Here is a 7462-nt window from a genome sequence, read left to right as displayed (position 1 = left end):
GCTCCTCGCCATGCAACTGTCAATAATATGTAAGCACGTGCCTGGAAGTGTGCGTGCATGCGTGCGTGTGCATGAGTGGGTCGGTGTGTGGAGGCGGGGGCGGTGTGTGTGCGTGTGTGTGTGTATATGTGTGTGGAGCGGAGCCGCGTTGCGCATGTGTACTATCATCCCACCCACCATCCCCCTCCTCACACACACACACACACACACACACACTCTTCTATGCCCCCTCTCCTCCCCGCAGCCCCCTCCTATCCCCACGCTTCCCATCAGGGGCCCCTACACCTGCTACTTCTGCTCCCGGATCAACCCTTGGGGCCCCACCTCCTCCAACCAGCCGCCCTCAAATGTCGCACGGTGGTATCCCTTGAATGACACATCAATTCATTCATTCAAATGGTACATATTGATCCCGGGATTACTGTGGTGTTTGCTTGGCCCAGCTGCTCCTCTTGATTAAGCCGGCCACTCCCCCATCACGCCACTGTCGCCACTGGCCAAGTAAAACGCTCAGGAAGTCGAAAGAATTAAAAAAATGGGTTGGTTTGGGCGGCGGCAATGGCCCCAGAACAGCCCCTGCCTGCCACCCTGTGCGGGCCTCACAGACTCACACACGCCAGCTCCCAACATCCCTCTATTCTACATGTTCCAGGCTCCACGTCGAGCCCCGTGCCACCGTGCACCTTCTAGGCGATGCCACAAATGATGTATGGGACTAGTGCGAATTTGCCAAACCTCCGAATCATCTGACAGATGATTATAAGGAAAGGAAAGTGCAAGAGGCCTAGTAAAGGAGGGAGAACGCACGTACGAACCGAACACATTCTCTTATCACCACTGTTTGACGGTCTTGCCGCAATCTAATCGGCATTATATCTATTTTACACGCATCAGGGACATCATATCAATCAGAATACATCAAGAATCACACGTTTAACTATAATATTGGCCGAGATAAAATGAAGGGAGTTAGTAGTGTGGCAACATGCGGGCGGAGTTCGTCAGGGTGTGCGGGCGGTAGCAGGGGCTAAGCAGCCTGGGAGCCTCAGTGTATGTGTGCGAGGTGGGGCGGAGTGTTCGCGAGTATTCCCTGAAAAACTTCATCAATGTGGAAGCATATATGGCGTGGTTTTCTAGTATGTCAGGCTTACTGCCAGCAGTAGTCCTGGTTCTCGTTGCGCTCACAGGTAAGGCAAGCAGTGAGGTGGGCAGAGCAGGGCAGGATGGCTAGCATGCTCGCCTCCTCGCCTTCGGTTTTTGCCTCCTCCTCAAAAATGGCCGCTGCAAGGCTTGTTGTTTTGTGGTGTTCTCGATATTGGCGTATAGGATAAGATTCCCCGCGCCCTGCACATTGTTCCTCTGCCTTCGTGCCATGGAATGCAGGTCCGGGGGTTGGTGTTGCCCTGACGGCGTCCAAATAATAGGGCTTGGAGAGACGAGTGTGGTACTGTGGGGCAAGTGGAGGTGTGCCTACGGCTTGGATGTCGCTGTTACGTACGCACGCACCCTCTCGGCCTATTCGTGGTGTGTTGTCGTGTTCACTGCGTAATGTGGAGTGCGTCAGCCTTGTCTTATTCAAAAGCAGCTCCTTGTACAGCAGCCCCGCGAAGCTCTACACACACACACACATACACACACGCACAAACACACACACACACTCACTGCTCCGTACCCTGTCCTCGCCCCGCTGTGGGATGTATGGACAGTCTCCCTTCGTAATACTCGCATCTCCTTGTCAGTGTTTCGTCTTAGCATCGTGTTGAGGAGCTGGCGGAGGGTGCAGCATCGGGTGAGTGTATGTGTGAGTTCGTGTGAGTGTGTGTGTGCCACGTATGGGAAGGAAGGGTGGCGTGGCGATGGTGGAAGTGAATGATATGTGTCAGCTTAGCACATACGGGCACAGTGGGTAGGGTACGAACTCTGCCTGTTTGCTGTACGATATTTTGTACGGTGGTGGTGGTGGCGGTGGCGGCGGCGGGCCTGTGTACACCGCTCACCCTCACACCCTCCCCGGGGACTCATCTCCTGCCTCGCTAAATAACTTTAAAACTCTCCTCCTCTTCCTCCCTCTCGGAGTACTACCTTGAGGAGTGAGGAAACCTCCTCACCAGCTTGTCATGCCCCGTGTGTGTGTGTGTGTGTGTGTGTGTGTGTGTGTGTGTGGGGCACCTTCACATTACGTGGACTCTGTGGTTACGCCGTGTTACTACAGTTTCTGCTCAATAGCCGTCACTTATTGAGACAAATGGCATATGGTCATTGGGTGTCTACCTGTCAAGAAGAGAGGCGGCCGAGGGCAGGTGTGTCCAGGTGACCGCCACATCCCTAACCCGCGGGAACACTCGCTGAAAAAATGGCTCGCGAAAGGAGAATCTTGGCGTTCCCAGGCGTTTCGGGGGTAAAGGTCACGTGCTCGCGTACGGGCACGGCTGTGGGAAAGGTGTAGGATTATACAAGGTACGGCATGAAGGACACAGTGACACCACCTGTGACCTCTACCGTTTCACGTGCAGGCGTGGAAGACGAACAAAACACGCATGTGTTTACGCCGTGCACTGTGACCCCCGGCAAACGGCAGGCGTACGTAAGCTGTTGCTGCTGCTGCTGCACTGTTTATGTATGAATGAGTCCCAGTGCACGGGACGCAGCCGATAAGATAAGGCTAAATTATGAAGCTCACCTGGGAAGTCGGGAAGCTAAGCCGCGGTGTTACGGGCTGGCGTACGGTGTAGTGACGGTGACGGCGGCGGTGTAGGGGCAAGGCAAGGAAGATTAGGAGTGTTTGATTTCCTACACTAGTTTACCGGTGTGTGTGTGTGTGTGCGTGTGTGTGTGTGTGAACGGCGGCGTTATGTACGTGACGTGTCGGAGCGTATATGTAACTTGAGGTTGCCTATTGTAGTTTTTTCTTATACATAAGCTCACGTGATGGTGGCAGGACGCGGCAACATGTTTCAGGACCCGAGGAGAAGGTACACATCCTACATCCTCCTCCTCCTCTTCCTCTTTATTCTTTATATATATATATATATATATATATATATATATATATATATATATATATATATATATATATATATATATATACATCGGTGTTCGCCTCACCAGTGTTACGATCACGAAGTGAACAATCTCTCTCTCTCTCTCTCTCTCTCTCTCTCTCTCTCTCTCTCTCTCTCTCTCTCTCTCTCTCTCTCTCTCTCTCTCTCTCTCTCTCTCTCTCAGGGCCTTGGGTTACACGCACGCGGCTGACGTCAGTTATGCGTTAGAAGTTCGCTTTTCCGCGGAATTTAATTAAGTAGGATAATCTTGTTACTTCGTCGACTTTTGATTATTACTTCCCCTAACTTTCTTATTTCCTCATCCTCCCTCCTACCACCATCTCTTTTTCCTCCCTTACCTCACGCAGTCGCATGCATAAAAAGAATCACTGGTAGGAAGATGAAGGTGAAAAAGATGCGGTGTTGTTAGTGGGAGCAAGTTAGCGGTGCGGAGATGCATGCCAGAGATGTCATTACGTTAGTGTGTTTATTTATTTATTTATTTATTTATTTATTTATTTATTTATTTATTTATTTTTAAGTTCAGAGGTTTGTCTTGATGTAGAAACGTTCGCGGCATGATCTTTCCGTAAATTTTCGTAGCTTCTTTCTTTTGCAAATACCAAACTCGTGAGTGGAATTGGAGTAAAAAAAGTCTTGCGTGCTTATGTGAGTGTGTGTGAATGAGTGTGTGTGTGTGTGTGTGTGTGTGTGTGTGTGTGTGTGTGTGTGTGTGTGTGTGTGTGTGTGTGTGTGTAATAGTGTAATTTCATGCACTTTGCACTCGGTAGAAAAAAAAAAATAGTAGATTGAATGACTGACTGAATGAATAAATTAATAAAACAAAACGCAGTGCAGCACTTGAGCATAAGCAAGAAAAGATTGTGATAGTGTTTGGTAATGAAATGTCAGTGTGTGTATGTGTGGGAGAGAGAGAGAGAGAGAGAGAGAGAGAGAGAGAGAGAGAGAGAGAGAGAGAGAGAGAGAGAGAGAGAGATTATGAAGAAACGCGACAAATGGTAAAACAATAGTATCGCTTAAGGAGAGGTTAGGTTAGCGCCTTTCCAAAGTAAGTAATTTTTGCTCAAGTGTGATGGTAATGTATTAAAAGGAGATGATGACAAGTGGTGATGAGAGTGATGAAAATATATTACTTAAAGGTGGTGATGAGTGGCGATGGAAGTGATGAGATGAAGGATGGTGCAAGGGTGCTTACGAAAGTGAGGCCTGCAGTCGGGAGGAGAGGAGGCCCGTGGGGAGACGAAAAGAGGCCTGCAAGGGGAATGGTGTCAAAGGGGAGGAAAAGTGAATACAAAGGAGGAAAAGAAATAGAAAGAGAGAGGAATGTGTGAACTTTGAAAAATGAGGATTAAAGAACGTTACATATTCTTATCAAGATGCATAACAATTTCACTCGCATAGCTTGTTGTTCTTGTTGTTCATGTTGATAATGGCGTCACTGTTGCTGTTTGTTTTTTAATTGCTACTTCTGTCGTATATTTATCGAGTATAATGTAAAACAGTGGTGAAAATGGTTTTGTGCGAGTTTAGCTTGTATTAAGAAAGGAATAGTGAAGATAAGTGAAACGTTGATTAGGAATCCTTTTTCATTCATCTTTGCTTCCTTATATTACCTTTCCTTTTTATTTCCTTTTGAATTCTTCCTTTTCTCCGTTCTTTTTTTTATACATCTTTCCTTCATTGTCTTTATTCTTTCATCTTGCTTCCACTCTCGCTTGTCTTGTTCTCTTATTTTCACGATTTCATTCTTTGCTTTAAAATTGTCGTTCTTTATTTTTTTGTCTCTTTACTTTTGATTTCATTTGTGAGTTGTCTCTTTCTTTATTATTTTTTGTTTTTAAAGAGACAGACCCTTACTGTTCCTTTGAATCAGTCTCTCTCTCTCTCTCTCTCTCTCTCTCTCTCTCTCTCTCTCTCTCTCTCTCTCTCTCTCTCTCTCTCTCTCTCTCTCTCTCTCTCTCTCTCACATAGTATATGTGTATTTACGTCGTGTCTCTGCCTAGAATTTGCTCATAAATTAACCAGACTAGCGGGAAAACACACACACACACACACACACACACACACACACACACACACACACACACACACACACACACACACACACACACACACACACACACACACACACACACACACACACGTGTCTCACTGAGAGTATGTAAATATAAAGTTGTGTATGTGTATATATTTTCATAGACATGTATAGATAAATAGACACTTGATTAACAGGATTACGTGTAGAAGGCGTTAGTTGTTGTTGTTTTCTTCTCCTTCATCATCATCATCATCGTCATCATCATCATCATCATCATCATCATCATCATCTGTACCTATGAAAATCATTCCAATTATTATCAGTTTTATACATTTCCATACAAGTCTGCCGTTTTTTTTTTTTTTTTTGTCTAGGGAGGGTAAAGGATGTTTATCTTTTAATTTTATTTCCTTTATCGTTTTTTTATGTGTTTTGTGCTTTGTGTTCGTACCTAGTTATCTTTGCGTGTTCTTTTTTGCTTTTTTTTTTTTTTTTTCTCTCTCTCTCTCTCTCTCTCTCTCCCTCCCTCCATCATCCCCTCCTTCCTACCCCCCAGCACTCGCTAAACATTCTTGTACAAGGCCATAAACTCTGCGAGGTGATGTGGGGAGATGTCCGCTCGTAGTTGCTCGCTGCTAACTTTCTGGCCCACTCCAGTCATTACTGTTCTGTGCATCTTCCTGTATTATTATTTTCCTCTTTTTGCCTTCCTCTCCTCCCGTCTCGTCAACCTTCATAAAAATAGTCCTTTGATATTGCGACGTCTCGTGTGTGTGTGTGTGTGTGTGTGTGTGTGTGTGTGTGTGTGTGTGTGTTTTCTTGTGTGTGTGTAGTATTGTCATTTGTTTTAAGATATTATGACATTTTTGTGGTTAATAGTGAGTTAGTGTTTAAAGCAAGAGGTCTTTCTTCCTCTCATCCTCCTTGCTGCACAGATTCAGAGAGAGAGAGAGAGAATGATGATAACCGTTTTTTCTTCCTTTCTCTCCTTTTTTTTCTCCTTTTTTTCTCCTTTTTTTCTCCTTTTTTCCTCCCACACACACTAACACTTGTTCATGTAAATCATTGAAGAGTTACTGGCGTTTTGTGAATGTTTGTTTTCTCTTTCCTGTCTCTGTATAACATTCTAAAACACACGGCACGTCATTATATACTGTGTGTGTGTGTATGTCTGTCTGTCTGTCTGTCTGTGTGTCTGTCTGTCTGTCTGTCTCTCTTATCAACACTTGGTCTTTTAGGGTCTTTGGTACTCTTCGTGAAGTTTATGATAATCTTTTAGCTTTATACTATGCTGAATTAGTGTCTTTTTGTTAATATTGTGATTGTATGCTAGTTTATTATTCTTTTTATTTTCTCTCTTTTTTTTCTCTTATGAATATCGGCTGTATTTTTTTTGTTCTTGTTTTCTTGTGACTTTTTTAAGGAAATGATGCAAGAAATATGAACGTTAGGAAGGAGTTATATGTAATAGTAGTAGCAGTTGTTGTTGTTGCTTGTTGTTGTTGTTGTTGTTGTTGTTGTTGTTGTTGTTGTTGTTGCTGTTGTTGTTGTTGTTTTACTTCCTCTCGAGTTCTTTAAGGCATGTAGATAATAAGAAACGTGTGTGTGTGTGTGTGTGTGTGTGTGTGTGTGTGTGTGTGTGTGTGTGTGTGTGAGAATTTTTTTCGGGGTAAATATTTGGGAGACGAAGTCGTTGCTTAACATTTGGTAGTAATTGAAACACCGCCTCTCTCTCTCTCTCTCTCTCTCTCTCTCTCTCTCTCTCTCTCTCTCTCTCTCTCTCTCTCTCTCTCTCTCTCTCTCTCTCATAACTGAGTAGCACAAGTAGTTGTTTCTTGTGGGGATTTCCTGCCTTATCTGTTTGTCGTTGTTTCTTTCTTTCCCTTTATTTGTCTTTCCTTTTTTTCTTTTCTTTTTTTCTACACCGAGTTTGTTTATAGTTTTCGGAATTTCTACCTTTGACTTTTTTTTTTTATATATTTTCCTTCCATTTTTGTCTTGTTGCACATTTGTAGTCATTCAAGGATTTCCCATCTTTCTCTCCATTCTTTCCTTCTTTTTATTCTTTTTTTTTTTTGTCTCCGTTTTTGGTGGCGGTAAACCACGGATTTCCTGTCTTTCTTTCTTTCTTTCTTTCTTTCTTTCTTTCTTTCTTTCTTTCTTTCTTTCTTATTTACCTTTCTTTTTTTTTTTCTTTTTACCTTTCTGTTTTCTTGTCGCTTTTCTGTTTTTTTCCTTTTATTATTTACAGCACAGGTAGTAGTAATAACTTGCGTATTTCCTTCATACTTTCCTTCTTTCCTTCATTCTCCTTTTATTTTATTCATTTATTTTTTTTATCTGTCTTGGTTCTTATCCTTGC

The 7462-nt window shown here is 43.8% G+C and overlaps 1 protein-coding gene across 1 annotated transcript in view; it reads left to right on the top strand.

Annotated features, from left to right (window-relative positions):
• Window positions 1–961: 961 nt before the first annotated feature.
• Window positions 962–7462, top strand: part of LOC135105101 (protogenin A-like) — a 173620-nt gene continuing 167119 nt past the window's right edge. Inside the window, exon 1 of the mRNA XM_064013091.1 lies at window positions 962–1187. The gene's annotated coding sequence lies outside the window, so the exon portion shown is untranslated. The remainder of the gene's footprint in view (window positions 1188–7462) is intronic.

The sequence above is a fragment of the Scylla paramamosain genome, chromosome 11 (genome assembly GCF_035594125.1).
Source record: "Scylla paramamosain isolate STU-SP2022 chromosome 11, ASM3559412v1, whole genome shotgun sequence".
Classification (NCBI taxonomy): Eukaryota; Metazoa; Arthropoda; class Malacostraca; order Decapoda; family Portunidae; genus Scylla; species Scylla paramamosain.
Note: the sequence above shows the minus strand (reverse complement) of the source record. Positions and strands in the feature narration are given on the sequence as shown.